At 45.3% G+C, this 18274-nt stretch overlaps 1 protein-coding gene across 5 annotated transcripts in view; it reads left to right on the plus strand.

Moving 5' to 3' along the window:
* Positions 1 to 18274, plus strand: part of saxo4 (stabilizer of axonemal microtubules 4) — a 74894-nt gene that overhangs the window by 49268 nt on the left and 7352 nt on the right. The window contains exon 15 of one of the 5 annotated variants that reach the window (XM_078414836.1): positions 7622 to 7814. The exons of the other annotated variants lie outside the window; for them this stretch is intronic. The gene's annotated coding sequence lies outside the window, so the exon portion shown is untranslated. Of the gene's footprint in view, positions 1 to 7621; positions 7815 to 18274 lie in introns of those variants that run through there. 5 annotated transcript variants of the gene reach the window in all.

An 18274-nucleotide genomic window follows, 5' to 3' on the forward strand; every position in this document is an offset into this window, starting at 1 on the left:
CTAAATTCCAGTGTATACAAGCCTAGTCGCTCCAGTCTTTCAACATATGACAGTCCCGCCATTCCGGGAATTAACCTAGTAAACCTACGCTGCACGCCCTCAATAGCAAGAATATCCTTCCTCAAATTTGGAGACCAAAACTGCACACAGTACTCCAGGTGCGGTCTCACTAGGGCCCTGTACAACTGCAGAAGGACCTCTTTGCTCCTATACTCAACTCCTCTTGTTATGAAGGCCAACATTCCATTGGCTTTCTTCACTGCCTGCTGTACCTGCATGCTTCCTTTCAGTGACTGATGCACTAGGACACCCAGATCACATTGTACGTCCCCTGTTCCTAACTTGACACCATTTCAGATAATAATCTGCCTTCCTATTCTTAACACCAAAGTGGATAACCTCACACTTATCCACATTAAACTGCATCTGCCATTCATCCGCCCACTCACACAACCTGTCCAAGTCACCCTGCAACCTCATAGCATCTTCCTCACAGTTCACACTACCACCCAGCTTTGTATCATCTGCAAATTTGCTAATGGTACTTTTAATCCCTTCATCCGAGTCATTAATGTATATTGTAAATAGCTTACACACTCGGGTCAATTTACAGAGGGGCGATTAACCTACAAATCCACATGTCGTTGTGATGTGGGAGGGAACCGGGGCACCCGGAGGAAACCCACATGGTCACAGGGAAAGTGTGCAAACTCCACACGGATATCACCCGAAGTCAGGATCAAACCTGGGTCGCTGGTGCGATGAGGCTGCAGCTTTACCAGCAGTGCCACTCTGCCTGGAAGGTCAAGCTGATAGCATTCTATTTTAAGTTGTGCATTTGCAATGCGACATCTTATGCATTCACCTAACCTTTGCTCAGAAACCTACCAACAACCGGTGATAGATAAGCAGGTGCTGGGTGGAGGGAGTTGGCGGCAGCGGTGGACACTAGAACAAAGGGCCGGTAAGAAGAACCTGTGGGGGGGTCTTACATTCCATGCCCTTAAGGTCGGCTGCCCCCGGGGCACAAGGACTGACGGCGGCGGGGCGAGGATAGGGGCAACGATTCACGGACGATCAAGATGGAGGCGATGGCTGCAATGGGCCTTTATGGCCAGCTGCCGCTGGGACTTTGAAAATGGCACCAAAACCTGGCGACTCTTGCATGTGGACTCAGTGCGCTGTTTCTGTACATTCGGCACCTAATCGTGGAATGTCCTTATGAATGGCAATAATCCTACTGAGCTGAATGCCAAAAAAATATATCATTTCACTGCACTTTGGTACACGTGCAAGAACGTGCAAGCTCCACATACAGACAGCACCTGTAGTCAGGATCGAACCCGGGTCTCTGGCGCTGTAAGGCAGCAATTCTACCGCTGCACCAATAAAAGAACCATTGAACTTCCCAGGGCCCTGTCATTCTCTGTGAAAGTCCTGCCCTGGTCTGACTTCACAAAATGCACCACCTCACACCATCTTGAGGGAAAATACTCCAATGTAATAAATACTGTGCTGTGTAGTCCTAAGAAGCCCTGCCGTGTGTCTCTTCAACTCTGGCCACGGTGAAGTGAAGGATCTGGAAAAAACTGTGAACAAAATTATAATTGTAAAGTTGAAGAAATAATTGCCCCCAAAACAGTTCTCTCTGGCAGCTTTTACCTGAAGCAATGTTTGTAATCTTCCGTAGAAACCTTCCATCAATTATTGCGCAGAACTTTAAATTATTATGTGAGTGGGATCGTTATAGATTAGTCATCTCATCAATCAAGTGGGTGTTTGAATGGTGTAGGTTCTTTGAACTATTTAAAAATAAGTGGTGATTCTTCCTGACAAGCAGTGTCAATGTGAGGCTCAGTCATAAAACCGGAACCTGCCTTTAAGCCTGGCGATGATTCTCTCGCCTTTTTAACGCAGCACACTGAAAAGAAACACAGCGATAAGAAATAAAATCCGGAACAGGCCATTACGACTTCCCAAACTTGCTTTGCCATTCAATAACTTTGTGTTCTTTATTCATCCGAGAAGGACTACAGCATAGTGTGGCGGCACGGTGGTGCAGCGGTAGAGTTGCTGCCTTACAACGCCAGAGACCCGGGTTCGATCCTGACTACGGGTGCTGTCTGTGTGTGGAGCTTGCACGTTCTCCCTGTGACTGCGTGGGTTTACTCCGGGTTCTTCCCACATTCCAGGTTTGTAGATTAATTGGCCTCTGTAAAATTGTATATTGCCCCTAGTGTGCAGGGAGTGGGCGAGAAAGTGGGATTTCTTGGCACTAGTGTGAACAAAGTTTATCAATGGTCGGTGTGGAATTAGTGGGTCAATTTCCTTGTGCATCTCTAAATTAAACTTAGTTGCATGAATCTCTGAAGCATGCTTATGTATAGTTAAAAGAAAAAAGTTTTGTCGAATAATTGGCCACTGGAAATTGCCCCTCGTGTGTGGAATATGAAAGTGGGATAACTTAGTGTACTGGTAATTGATGGTTGGCGTGGACTCGGTGGGCTGAAGGGCCTGTTTCCACGCTGTATCTCTAAATAAAACTAAACATGCCTGTGGTCAAAGTTTTATTGACCCAATTCATTTTCCAACTTAAGGCAAGTATGTAACATGAGAAAAACATCCATTCCCTCCGGTTACCATAGTTTTGACAATAAATGTGTGAAAATAGTGGCTTAAGACCATTTGGCAATGTAGCTTGATGGAATGGTGGCGGAGTTTGGCCATGCTCTCAATAGCTGCTACTATCCAGAGGGAAATAATGAAATCCAGGGGTTATGGGGAGAAGGCAGGAGAATGGGATTGGGCGGAAAGATAGATCAGCCGTGATTGAATGGCGGAATAGACATTTTAGACTTTACGTAAGACTTTAGAGATACAGCACGGAAAGTGGACCTTCAGCCCACTGAGTCCGCTCCGACCAGCGATCGCCGTACACTAGCACGATCGTACAATAACTAGGGACAATTAACAATGTTACAGAAGACAATTGACCTGCAGACCTACACGTTTTGGAGATGTTGGTGGAATCTGGAGCATCCGGAGAAAATCCACGCGGTCACAGAGAGAACGTACAAACTCCGTACAGACAGCACCCGTAGTCAGGATCGAACCCGGGCCTCTGGCGCTGTGAGGCAGCAACTCTACTGCTGCACCACTGTGCCAAAGGGCCAAATGGCCTAATACCTCCTGTAACTTATGAACTTTATGAACTCATAGCAGGGCCAACGTGTCAGATAGCAAAGCCTGCAATACAAATTGGAAATAAAAAGAACAACCCAAGGAAGTATTATTCAAAGAGACTGAGATCAGGAATAGACAGGATGGGATTAGTGTGCTCCTGGAATAATATTGAAGCATATGGTGGTTTTATTAAACATTAATTGAGTAAAAATTACTTCTCAGTTAAGCTCTTGTGCTGTTTTCCATTTCAGTAATCCACAATGATCATTTTTCCAGAGTTCCACTGTTGGCTGCCAACAACCTTTTCAGCACTTAAAGTGTGTGCACAGTCTTTTACCCAGAGTACGGGAATCAAGAAGCAGAGGACATAGCTTTAAAGTGAGAGGAGGAAAGACTTAATAGGAACCTGAGGGGCAACTTTTTTATACAAAGGGTGGTGGGTATATGGAACGAGTTGCCAGAGCAGGTAGTTGAGGCAGGTACTATCGCAACATTTAAAACACATATGGACAGATACATGGATAGGAAAGGTTTAGATAAATGTGGGCCAGATGCAGACAAATGGGATTAGCATAGTTGAAGCGTCTTGATCGGTTGGGCTGAAGGGGACGTTTCCATGCAGTGTGACTCTAAAATGGTCCGTTTTTTAAATGACTTCTTGCTGTTTCTACACACCTTGCATTTTTAGATTCATGGTGTTATAGTGTTCGAGTCGTACAGTGTGGAAACAGACCTTCGACCCAACTTGCAAACACTGACCAACATGTCCCATCTACCCTAGTCCTATGTTTGGCCCATATCCCTCTAAACCTGTCCTATCCATGTACCTGTCTAAATATTTCTGAAATGTTGAAACGTCTGAAACCTGCCTCAACTTCGTCCTATGGCAGCTCGTTCCATACAAGCACCATCCTTTATATGAAAAAAGTTGTTCCTCAGGTTCCTATTAAGTCTTCCCTCTCCCCCTCCCCCCCCCCCCTCCCCCCCCAACCTCACCTTATGCCTATGACCGCTGGTTCTCGATTTCCCTGTGCTGGGTAAAAGACTCTAGATTTACCCTATCTACTCCCCTCTTTTAGTTTAGCTTTGTTTATTATTGTCACACATACTGAGGTACAGTGAAAAGCTTTTATTTGTGTGATATCCGCTCAGGGAAAAGACAATGCATGAATACAATCAAGCCGTCCACAGTTCACAGATCAAGGATAAAGGGTACAACATTTAGTGCAAGATATAACATTGAAGTCCGATTAAAGATAGTTGAAAGATCTCCAATGAGGTAGATGGGAGGTCAGAACTGCAATTTGATTTTGATAATTTTGATAACTGAATGCAAACCAGAAAAAAATTATAAGTCACGGTATTGTTTCAAGAATGGACACTTGTCGATTTAATGTTTTTATAAAGCGTACACCATTTGTTGCACTTGTACTTCATCCAATGTAATTATTCAGACTACAATGTAATCAGTGTGACAATTTGCATTGCAGATTTTTTTTAATCAGAAGATACTGTTGGCAATAGTTAGGAAATGATAAATGACGAATATACAGTAAATCCAGTAACTCTGGATCTTTGATGCAAATAACTGGGCACTAATGACCTATGACACAAGGAACTGCAGTTGCTGGATTATCAGAAAAGACAAATAGTGTTGGTGTAACTCAGCGGATCAGGCAGCATCTCCGGAGAATGTGGATAGCTGCGCTTTTGGGTCGGGACCTTTGTTCAGACAGATTGTGGTGAGGGAAGATAGTTCAGGTTGGGGCAAAACCTGGCATAAAACTCAATGCCTTGGCGTGAAATAACAAAGAACTGCAGATGCTGGTTAATACACAAAGGGATACAGAGTGCTGGAGTAACTCAGCAGGTCAGGTAGTATCTGAAGAAGGGACTCGACCCAAAACGTCACCTATCCATGTTCTCCATGGATGCCGCCTGATCCACTGAGTTACTCCAGAACTTTATGTCCTCCATGCCTTGGTGTTCACTGGTCTCCACTGGGACTAGAAGCCTTGCACTGCGTCGCTTGATTGCCTTCAAAGGCCTTTGCAAACTGTGTCCGTGTGCCTCTGAAAATCAAACCTCTAAAAATAATTGATAAACCAAACTAATTAAATATTTTAACAGATAAAATAGCTGTACATAGGGAGCTTATCTGACTGATGTAAATGAGTTAAAACATAAATGCAAATTAAAATAGAGGAAAATACAAGGTGGCACAGTGGTGCTGCCGGAAGAGCCACTGCCTCACAGTGACCCGGGTTCGATCCTAACCTTGGAGTTTGCACGTCCTCCCTGTGATTGTGTGGGTTTTCTCCAGGTGCTCCGGTTTCCTCCCACATCCCAAAGACGTGCAGGTCAGCAGGTTAATCGGCTTCTGTAAATTGCCCCTCATGTGCAGGGAATGGATGCGAAAGTGGGATAACATGGAGCTGGTGATCACTGGTCAGCGTGGATTTGCTGGGCCGTAGGGCCTGTTTCCATGCTATATCAACAAACTAAAAGCATTTCTTCTGTCCCTCTAAATTGCTGTTTGACTTTAGCTAATAATACTCCATCTCACATTACCAAAAGTTGTGGGATTCACACTACAATGCCAACATTTCCTTGTTAACCCATAATTAGTGTCATTTCTCCGGCATCATTCGTTGAGTTTTGATAAATGAATACACATTAATGTCCTCTCAGACCTCCTACAGGCCTATGTTAATTTATTCAGTCCCTAAAGATATTAGTCTGTAATTGCTATTATTAAGAGACAGAAGAGGAAACAGATGCTACATTAATACTATTTGTGTAAAGAGCAGAGAAGACTCAAAATAAACATTCTGACCTTCCCAAGTGTTGTTTTACATCATACATCTGATTATCCAAGTAATGAAGTTGCACGAAAAAGAGCCATTTATATTAATAAATGTTTCCTTGTTACTTGGGAAAGTAGAGCAGTGCTTTACAAAGATAGGCACTGTGCGTTTTCACATTAGTTTGCAAGTTTACTCATGTGGCTGAAGCTAAATAAAATGGTTACAAAAGTACTTTATTTCTCACATGTACTGAGGAAGGAACGGCAAATGCTGGTTTACATCAAAGATAGACACAAAATGTTGGAGTAACTCAACGGGTCAGACAGCATCTCTCGAGAACAAAAAAAGGTGAAATGTTTGGTCTGAAGAAGGGTCTCCACCCAAAACGTCACCAATTCCTTTTCTCCAAAGATGCTGTCCGACCCACTGAGTTACTCCAGCACTTTGTGTCTATCTACAGTTAAATTCATTTTTGTATACGTTTCAGTACAAGTATACTATACATCAGCACCAAGATCCATCTTAGATAAGCATCATAGATGCAGTACAAGTGAAAAGCAGTAATACACTGAGGCAGTATACAGTGTCACCAGTTTCTGGCACCATTTTCAAGTCCCAGTTGTTGTAAATGCAGATTTATTGACCTGACCATGAAGGCCTGTTGTCCTGGCGACGTTGCAGGGTCGGCCTGGCCAAGCATAGCCCTGGTGGCCTCCACCGCTGTAGGTCGCGTCGGGTCCACATGTTTGGCCTCTTGGACGGCGCCCAGTCCAGCCAAGCCCCAGGCTGTTGCAGGGCCTCCAGTGGCCCACCCCACCGTCGATCTGCTTACTTCCACTCTGGGCAGCCGAGCCGGGCCCTCCAGGAGGGTTCCCAATCCACAGACATTATTCCATTCCCTGGTCCCTGGATAGCCCTGTTGAACACAACAAAACACTATTTGGACTCTTCAATTCCAACCTCATCCCACTCCCAATCACACCTATATACTACTGATTACTTCCCCACCATTGACTCCATCTACACCTCACACTGCTTGTGAAAAGGGGCTATCATAATCAACGACTTGACTCACCCCGGTCATTCTTTCTCCCTGCTCCTGTCGGCAGTAGGTACAGAAGCTTGAAAGCACGCATCACCAGACTCAGGAACAGCTTCATCCCCACCGTTATCAGACTTCTGAACGGTCCTTCCATAAGCTAGGGTACTGTCCGGTTCACCTCTACCCCATTGCGGACATTGGTCTTTGTGTATGGAACTGATGCTCTACGACGCAGATAACTATATTCTGCGCTCAGTATCTTCCACCTTGTCCAGCCTGCAAACCCGCACGTCTTTGGGATGTGGGAGGAAACCGGAGCACCCGGATGAAACCCACGCGGTCACAGGGAGAACGTGCACGAGAACAGCACCCGGGGTTGGGATGGAACCCGGGTATCTGGCGCTGTGAGGCAGGAGCCTCTACCAGCTGAAACTATTCCTTTAAGCTTGGTGTTATGATCAACCATGACTGGTTGCTAAGCAGAATGATTGAGTTCAGGAAACTCAGCTCGTTACTGGGAGTGCTGAGCTAAAAAGATGACAGGGGTTGGCACATCGGAGCCGGTCACAGAATTCTTTTCTCTCTGCAGGAAGTGCTGGAAATGCTCAGTGACTTCTTCTCCAGAAGGAAATGGCCTCCCCGGACCTGAAGTTCACATTGGGAACACCGATTTCGGCAATTAGCAGTTGTTCGTTACATCCCTTCAATAACCAGGGGCTTACGTCTCAGAAGAATATTTTTACTTCTCTTGATTCTGTTAAATATCGTTGATTCTGTTGAAGTTTGGTTGTGAGATAGTGTGAACAACCAGCGATATGATCAAGTTTCTGCTCTTGTTTAAAAAATGCAGACATTATTGGAAATAAATGAGACACAAGACAGTTGACTTTTTTTACTGAGAGAGGATGTTCACAACGTTAGCATCGTAGAAAAATAAGCTTTGTATGTTTACAATATCATTGGTTGAGATATGGTGTTCCAGTAAATCGTATACAGAGGACTGGTCTCGTAGTGCGGAAGTTCCAGTAAGAAGACAAAAAAAAATTGCAAAGCTTTTAAAAATCACCTTAGATGGACAGCAGCTTGGGGGAGTGTGGGATCTGAGTTAAGACTGATAATCTTTGACTGTTGTTCTCAGTGTGGGCTCCTATATATCGGTGAGACCAAGCATAGACAGGGCTGAACACTTACACTCAGTCTGCCTTGGCCAACGCAATGTCATGGTTTCCAAACATTTTAACTCCCCTTCCCGTTCCCACACTGACCTTTCTGTCCTGGGCCTCCTCCACTGTCAGAGTGAAGCCACACGCAGATTGGAGGAACAGCAGCTCATATGAACGTTGACTTCTCCAATTTCAAGTAACCCCTTCATTCCCTCTCTACCCCCCTCCCCCACCCTAATCATCCTACATAGTTCCACTGTTCACATCACCTCTTCCCCCGGCCATCAATGGGCCACTATGGGCTCCACACTTCCTTGGTCATCTGCTGCCCGCCCTGCCCAGTTCTGGCCTTTTCTTACTTCTACTCCCCTCCCCTCTACTTTCAGTCTGAAGAATGTCCCGACCCGAAACACCACCTATCCTTTTTCTCCAGAGATGCTGCCTGTCCCGCTGAGTTAAACTGGCACTTTGTGTCTATCTGCGTTATAACCTCCGACCACTGTTCTTTGTTTAACTATACTTGCCAACTAGTTAGGGGGTCATAGAGTCATACAGCACAGAAACAGGCCCTTCAGCCCAACTTGTCAATGCTGACCAAGTTGCCGCATCTAAGCTTGCCCAATTTGCCTGTATTTGGCCTATATCCCTCTAAACCTTACCTATCCATGTTCCTGACCAAATGTCTTATAAACGTTGTTAAACGACTTGCCTCAATTGCCTCTATGGCAGCTTGTTCCATTCACCCACCACGCTTGTGTGAAAAAAGTAATATGCCTCTCAGGTTCCTATTTTTGTTCTGTCCTTCCCCGTCTTTCAGTCTGAAGAAAACATCAGCTATTCCTTTTCTCCAGTTATGCTGTCTGACCCTTTGAGTTACTCCAGCATTTTGTGTCTACGTAAGCTCACGAATTGGGTTTCAGACATAATCTGGTTAGTGGTTGGATCTCATTGCACTTATTTTGTTATCCCAAGCTAATGAAAATGATCATGACACCGAACAGTGCATGTGGAATTGGGCTGTGGATGAAATCTGATTCCTGAGTTTCCGCGCACATTGAATAATAGATGCGCTAAGATGTCATCTCATGTCTGGTGTGCCACTCTGTTGCACAGCAATGCTGGCCGATGGTTTTGCACAATAAAACACCACACTATGTGCTACTTTTCCACACAAATTCATTTCAATTGAGGTATTAGAGTTACATTCCCAACAACTCCAGAGGACATAGGTTTAAGGTGAGAGGGGAATGATTTAGTAGGAACCTGTGGGGCAACTTTTTCACACAGAGGGTGGGTGGTTGTAAGGAACGAGCTGCCAGAGGAGGTAGTTGAGGCAGGTACTAACACAACATTTAAAGGATATTTGGACAGGGACATGGATAGGAAAAGTTTAGAAGGATATGGGCCAAACAAAGGCAAGTGGGACTAGTGTAGATGGGGCATATTGGTCGTTGTGGGCAAGTTCGGCCGCAGGGCCTGTTTCCATGCTGTATGACTCTAACTCCAACTGTTTAGAGTCATAGAGTGATACAGTGTGGAAACAGGCCTTCAGCCCAACTTGCCCACACCAGCCAACATGTCCCAGCTACATTAGTCCCACCTGCCATATTTGGTCCATGTCCCTCCAAACCTATCCTATCCATGTACCTGTCTAACTGTTTCTTAAATATTGGGATAGTCCCTGCCTCAACTACCTCCTCTGGCAACTTGTTCCATACATCCACCACCCTTTGTGTGAAAGAGTTACCCTTCAGATTCCTGTTAAATGTTTTCCCCTTCACCTTAAACCTATGTCCTCTAGTTCTTGATTCGCCTACTCTGGGCAAGAGACAAGAGACTGTGCATCTACTGTTTACAGACTCTTCTTCAGGTAAAATTACTTGCTATTCCATTTTCCAAAACTCATTTGAAGATTTGGGTGACGCAGCTGGTAGAGCTGATGCCTCACAGCGGCAGAGACCTGCATTCAACCCTAACCTTGGGTGCTGTCTGTGTGGAGTTTGCACGTTCTCTCTGTGACTGCACGGTTTTCCTCCGGGTGCTCCGATTTCCTCCCACATCCCAAAGATGTGCGGGTTAAAAGGTTAATTATCATATCATATCATATATATACAGCCGGAAACAGGCCTTTTCGGCCCTCCAAGTCCCTGCCGCCCAGCGATCCCCGTACATTAACACTATCCTACACCCACTAGGGACAATCTTTACATTTACCCAGCCAATTAACCTACATACCTGTACGTCTTTGGAGTGTGGGAGGAAACCGAAGATCTCGGAGAAAACCCACGCAGGTCACGGGGAGAACGTACAAACTCCTTACAGTGCAGCACCCGTAGTCAGGATCGAACCTGAGTCTCCGGCGCTGCATTCGCTGTAAAGCAGCAACTCTACCGCTGCGCTACCGTGCCGCTTGACCCTCTGTAAATTACTTCTAGCATGTAGGGAGTGGATGAGAAAGTGGGATAACAGAGAGCTGGTGTGAATGGATGATCGATGGTCGGCACGAACTCGGTGGGCCGAAGGGCCTGTCACCATGCTGTATCTCTAAACTAAAACCAAACCTCAGATATTGATCCCAATTTCGACACCACATTGATCTTGCCTGCAACTTGTGAAAAGGACCCAAAATTACAGTCAAAGATCATTCATTAATAATTGGTGTAACTAGAATCATTGCACTGCGGCCTTCAAGCTTTTTGTTTTGCAATAACATTGCAGTTTTATATTTATTGAACTTTTAAAATTTATTATGTTACCAATGAGTGCTGTGTTTATAGACCTGTTAACCTGCTACAAGTAAGAATTTCATTGTTCTGCTTTTGGTACATAAGACAAGTGTCTTTCATTGAAATTCCTACTGTGCACGGGCCAGATCTTGGAAACATATTCAGAGCAGGGAGCTTTAAGTTATGATTGCGATTTTGCACTTCAAAATTCTCTTAGATGCATTCCTTAAGAAGTATTTCCAGAATTCTCTGTTTCCTTTTATGTTTAAAAACCCGTGCACGTGCAGAAAAATGTCCCTTCGCATGGCAGTCCCATTTCTTATCATTTGCTTTCCCCACTCTTCCGCTGCTTGCAGTCAATGGTTCAATGGCACTTTAAGTGTCACATGTACTGAGGTGCAACGAGGTTCTTTTCTGCATTCAGTTCGATTAAAATATTACAAAACATAAGCACATCTCAGATATGGTACAAAGGTATAGAAATAGTCCACTGAGACAGTATACAAGGGTAGCCAAGCTTTGGCACAATTTTCATGTCCCCGTTGTTATTAGTGCAGAGCTCTTAACCTGAACATAAAGGCCTGGCAGCGTTGTAGGGTCGGCCTGGCCAAGTGAAGCCATTGCTGTCCTCCACACACTGTGCCACAGTAGGCCACGTCTGATCCACGCGCCCGGCCTCTTAGAGCGCACCCATTCCAATGATTCAATGATACTTTATTGTCACATATATCTAGGTACAGTGCAATTCTTTGTTTTGCATACAATCCAGTAAAATCAAACTATAGTTTAGTTTAGTTTAGATTTACGGTGATTCCGCACCGCCCATGATCCTCGCAGACCAACACTATCCTACACACACCAGGGACAATTTACATTTAAACCAAGCCAATTAGCCTACAAACTTGTACGTCTTTGGAGTGTGGGAGGAAACCGGAGCACCCGGAGAAAACCCACCTGGTCACCAGGAGAACGTACAAACTCCACACAGAGAGCACCCATAATCAGGATGGAATCCGGGACTCTGGTGCTATAAGGCAGCAACTCTACCATTGTTCCACCGTGCCGCCCTAATAGACAAGCACAATTATGTATAAGTACGCAATCATGGATTAGTACAGAACGATTGTAGTGTAAACATAGTAGACTTCATCGGGGCAGTACACAAATGTCGATCCCCTGGCTGCCAGTGGCCCATTCCACCATTGGGGTGCATTGCACCGCCTCTCACAGCCGTTCTGCTCACCGGCCCTCCACTCCTTATGCCTGCCAACGCTGCCGCCATCTTGGATTTCGCAACCCTCTTGTCCAGGCCTCGGGGCTGAGCAGGGAAGGGCCCAGCGGGTCGCCTTGTGGGGAAGGCGGGCGAACCAGGCCCGTTGCCGGGGGTTACCTGCGGCACTGTAAGCCGTGATAAAGCTGAAGCTACCAGAAGTGAGGGCTGCCGGTATCTTCAATTGAAACCATGGCAAGCACCGCGCACCATGAAAAACACACAGGGACACACACACACAGAATAAATATTAATTTTTATTTCAAGTAACCTGCATCTTCTTCGGTCGTGAAAGAATCCAAGGCATTTATAATTCATGGCTTTGTATATCGTGGCGGAATAAATTTCCTTCTTCGTGATTGGAAACACAATGTTCCCGAAGGAACCAAGTAAAAAGGATTTGCTAGACATTGTATGCACAGGTAACACAAACATTGTCAGTCAGAACAGCATCTGGAACTAGCAATGCACTAGCAATGAACCCTGTCAGCATTTGTTGGCATCAGCTCTGACAAGTTGCATGTTCTGCATATCATTACGGGCCGTCCTTTGTTAATAAAGACTTGTCAGGGATTGCATTAACACGAGAATGCTGAGTAAATCTCTGGTAAGTGATAGCGAATGTCATAATTTATTAAGACTTATGTAACTAGGATATGTCCATCACAAAATATGATCTAAGAGTGATGGGGTCCTAGAGTCAGAGAGCATCACAGCGTGAAACAAGCCCTTCGGCCCAGCTTGACCCCACCGGCCAACATATCCCAACTGCCTACGTTTGGCCCATATCCCTCCAAACCTATCCTATCCGTATCCCTGTCTAAATGTCTTAAACTTTGCGATAGTACCTGCCTCGACTACCTCTTCTGGCAGCTCATTCCATTTACCCACCATCCTTTGTGTGAAAAAGTTACTCCTATTAAATCTTTCCCCCCTCACCTTAAACCTATTTCCTCTAGTTCTTGATTCCCCCACTCTGGGCAAGAGACTCTGTGCCTTAACCCTATCTATTCCTCTATACCTCTATAAGATCACCTCTCATCCTCCTGAGCTCCAAGGAATAGAGTCCCAGCCTGCTCAACAGCTCAGGCCCTCGAGTCCTGGCAAGGTCCATATCAATCTTCTCTACGCCATGTCCAGCTTGACAACATGCTGCTTGGCTGACCGTGGTTGAAAGAGTTCATTATTATATCGTTGGACAGCACAGTGGCTCAGCAGTAGAGTTGCTGCCTCACAGCGCCAGAGACACGGATTCGATCCTGACTATAGGTGCTGCCTGTAAATTTATCTGGATGTTCCGGTTTCCTCCCACATTCCAAAGATGTACAGGTGTGTAAGTTAATTGGCTTTGGTAAAATTGCCCTGACTTTGTAGGGAATGGATGAAAAGGTGGGATGGCATAGAACTGTTGTGAATGGGTCAGAAGGAACTGCACATGCCGGTTTAAACCGGATAGACACAAAATGCTGGAGAAACTCATCGGGACAGGCAACATATCTGGAGAGAAGGAATGGGTGATGTTTCGGGTCGAGACCCTTCTTCAGACCCAAAACATCATCCATGCCTGTCACCCATGTCAGCCTGTCCCGCCAAGTTACTCCAGCATTTTGTGTCTATTGTGAATAGGTGATGGATGGTCAGTGACGACTCGGTGGGCAGAAGGGCCTGTTTCCATGCTGGATCAATCGATCGATCGATCAATCGACCAATCAATCAATCCAGCGATCGATCCATCCATCCATCCATCCATCCGTCCATCCGTCCATCCGTCCATCCGTCCATCCATCCATCCGTCCATCCGTCCATCCGTCCATCCGTCCATCCGTCCATCCGTCCATCCGTCCATCCGTCCATCCGTCCATCCGTCCATCCGTCCATCCATCCATCCATCGATCGATCGATCGATCGATCAATCAATCAATTAATCAATCAAAACAGCTACTTGCTTCTGAGCTCCATCATGGACTAAAAGGTGGTTCCTTGGTAAGTGTAACATTCCTAATGTCTCAATGGATTCCTTGACCCTTGACCCTTGACCACTCAATAAGGTTAACACCAAGAACCATTTGTTGGAAGCACACAAAAACCCATACAAATGATAGAAGGACCACACCATCTCCCAAACTACACACCCTACTGCCCTGCCACTCAGCTCTTGCCCCACCAATGGCAAAGCCTGTAAATCCCACCTTGACCTCATCAGCCACCTCAGAAGCCACGGAATTGGAGAGGAAGCACGTCATCCGATTCACCCTCAATCCCAAACTTCAGCCCAGGAAGAAGATTATTGTTTCCATTATGCATTGTCCCATTAAATAATGTTTTTTTCACACAAGAGTGGTGGGCGCTTGGAACGTGCTGTCTGGGTTGGTGGATGGAGGCAGATATGATTTTTGTTGTTGAAGAGACTTTTAGCTGGGCCCATGGATATGCAGGGAATGGAATGATATAGGTCACATGCTTGTACAGGAGATTAGTTTAACTTGGCATCATGGTGTCATGTTCGGTAAGGACATTGTGGGCTGAAGGGCCTGTCCTTGTGCTGCACTGCCCTGTGTTCTAAGGAGGGTGGTTAGGTGCCTTTCAGGCATCTAAACCTAGAAATCTAGAACAGTAATGTTGCTGTTAAAGTTCATTGCATGGACAGCTCAATATTCCATTGACTTATCTTGGTCAAATATAATGAGCTGTTGCTCATAAAGTTAATAACTTGTCTATTAAAACAGCTAAACACAGTATCCATAAGCAATTTAATTTCCAAGCTCTAAATCCTGATTGGAGATGGACGTTACTATAAGCTACGGCTATTCGATAAATATAATGACACTCTACCAGTGTAATTGGTCTTCGACATATACTTCCTCAGTAACACTTGTTGGCGACAATCCTGATCCATTTCTTGATCATTGTTCATCTCACATCGATCAGCTCACATGGCAATACTCTAGATCATACAGCGTTGCTATCTGCACTGAGATGATGGTAGTACTCATAAAAACAGGCCCTTTGGCCCAATTCGGCATGGTGGCGCAGTGCTAGAGTTGCTGCCTTACAGCCCTTACAGCGTCAGAGACCCGAGTTCGATCCTGACTACAGGTGCTGCTTGTACGGAGTTTGTACCTTCTGTCCGTGAGCGCATGGGTTTTCTCCGAGATCTTTGGTTTCCTCCCACACTCCAAAGACGTACAGGTTTATAGGTTAATTGGCTTGGTATAAGTGTAAATTGTCCCTAGTGCGTGTAGGATAGTGTTAGTGTGTGGGGATCGCTGATCGGTGCAAACTCAGTGGGCCAAGGGGCCTGTTTCCGTGCTGTCTCTCTAACCTAAACTAAACTAATCTCGTCCATGGCGACCATGGTGCCCCATCTATGCAACTCCCACCTGCCTGCCTGCCTTTGCCCCATATACCTTTAAACCTGTCATATCCAGGTACCTGTCCAAGTGTCTTTTAAATGCTGTTATTGTACTGGCCTCAACTACCTCTTCTGGCAGCTTGTTTCATATACCCATCACCCTCTGTGTGAAATAATTGCCCCTCAGGTTCCGATTAAATCTTGCCCTTCTCACATTAAACCGCTGTGTATCAACACAGGGAATGATCAATGACTGGATGGGAAGCAAAACACCACGGCAGATCAAAACCTGAAATGAAAAAATGAAAATGCTGAGAGAGACACAAGGCAACGCAGGTGCTATTGCAAAATATAAAGTGCTGGAGGAACTCACCGGGTCAGGCAGAATCAGGTGGAGTGATTGAACAGATGACGTTTTGGGTTAGGACCCTTCTCCAGACAGACTCAGTGAATCTGTTTCTTCTGTGACCATTTGGGAACCGTATTCACTGTATTGCAGATAACTTCAATCACATTGACACATCGATGGTTCAATGGTGCTTTTATTCTCACAATCTCACTCTGCAAATGCACAGTGCAATTCCTGTGCAGTATTGCCACACTTAAGTACTTCCCAAAGTGTACAGAAATAGTCCACTGATCGCGCATGCAAGAGGCGCCATGTTTTGGTGCCATTTTCAGAGTCCAGCCCACCATGCTCTGGTTGTTATGAGCAGTGCCCGTTTCCAGGTGAGCCCCAGGCTGCTGCGAGACTTCAGCCTTCGCCTTCCTTGGACGTGGTGTCCATCCCCTTGCAGTGCGGAGCAAATCCTACGCTTCTGGGGATTCGTCCCTACATGGGAGACACTAAACTGAGGCAATGTCTCTGTGTTTTTGAAAGAGCGAGAACATAAAGATGGTGCAATGAAGCCCAACCTGATTACCAAGAGAAAGGACAAAGCAAGTGATTGCTGGACTTTTACTAAAGCAGACTTTAGGATGAGGATGAGATGGAGTTTCTTCCCACAGGCCATTATGGCTGTTAACTTTTATAACTCCAGGGACTAAATTTTGTCTTCTCTATATTAACTTTTTAAACTTTATTTATATGCTGTAACTGTAATTATTTTTTGTGCACAATCCGCAGGTATTGCCACTTTCATTTCACTGCACATCGTGTATGTGTATGTGACAAATAAACTTGACTTGACTTGACTTGAGATGCTTTAAGAGCTACAGAAAGAAATGCAGGTGATGCCAGGACACACATCAATTATTTTTATCAAATACATTGCAACTGGACGGTGGAACAGGTCCCAGAGGAGGAAACAGCCGTGGTTTCTCTGTGCAAACTGAGCAAAGAAAGATTGTACAAACTGTACAGACAGCACCTGAGAACCTGCAAACTCTGAACAGACGGCAGCCCTAGTCAGGATCAAACCCGGGCCTCTGGCGCTCTACCGCTGCGCCACTGTGCCACAATTTGCCACAGCAAACTAGCAACAGGTCCCATATTAAAGACTGATTTTAATGCACAAAATCAGCCCATGGTTTACTGAAGATAAACATAAAATGCTGGAGTAACTCAGCGGGTCAAGCAGCATCTCTACAGAAAAGGAATAGATGATGTTTCGATTCAGAACCCCTTCTTCACACAGGGTTCGGACCCGAAACGTCACCCATTTTGTGTCTGCCTTCGGTATAAACCAGCGTCTGCAGTTCCTCCACTGTTTACAGATACTGGTTGGGGGAGGGGGGGGGGGGGGGGGGGGTGGGGAACAATGTTATAACCATTTGCTTACTGCCACTCCAGCATTTACAAACTATTATATTCTTCTGAATTATTAAAGCAACTTCTCACCTTTCTCTGCGGATGAGGATGTTGACTGTTATATGGTGGCTGATGCTGGCCGACTCAGCGTTGGTGCAAAGAACAGAAGGTCTCTTACACAAGCCTGGAAACAAATTGAAAACTGCTTTCAAAATTATACACAGCAGCATGACTGACTTAAAGCCAATATATGGGAGTCTAAGACTGGTTAGCACGCAACAAAAGCTTTTCACCGTACCTCGGTAGATGTGACAATAAGTTAAACTAAATTTTCACCTCATCTCTTCTTATCTGACCCACTTATGTCTCCTTTTTATCTCTAGTCTTTGACCACCCATTTGCAAATCAAACCGCCCTCCTCATCTGTGTCCACCTATCACTTAAGATCGACACAAAAATGTTGGAGCAACTCAGCGGGTCACTGGAGAACGGGAATAGGCGATGTTTTGGGTCAGAACACTTCTTCAGACTGAAAGTAGAGGTGGAGGGGGGGAGAAAAATACCACCAATCATTTGCTTATCCCCCTCCCCCACCTCTACTTTCAGTCTGAAGGGTTCTGACCTGAAACAACACCTATTATTTTTGTCCAGCGATACTGCCTGAGCTGCTGAGTTACTCCAACATGTTGCATCTATATTTTATATAATCTACCTCCACGTCATACAGTAAGTAATGACATCTCGTTTCATAAACCCTTGCACCAATAATCAATGACAATAGGAAGGATATTCTTGCTATTGAGGGCGTGCAGCGTAGGTTTACTAGGTTAATTCCCGGAATGGCGGGACTGTCCTATGTTGAAAGACTGGAGCGACTAGGTTTGTATATACTGGAATTTAGAAGGATGAGAGGGGATCTTATCGAAACGTATAAGATTATTAAGGGGTTGGACATGTTAGAGGCAGGAAACATGTTCCCAA

Source organism: Rhinoraja longicauda, chromosome 18 (assembly GCF_053455715.1).
Source record: "Rhinoraja longicauda isolate Sanriku21f chromosome 18, sRhiLon1.1, whole genome shotgun sequence".
Lineage (NCBI taxonomy): Eukaryota > Metazoa > Chordata > Chondrichthyes > Rajiformes > Arhynchobatidae > Rhinoraja > Rhinoraja longicauda.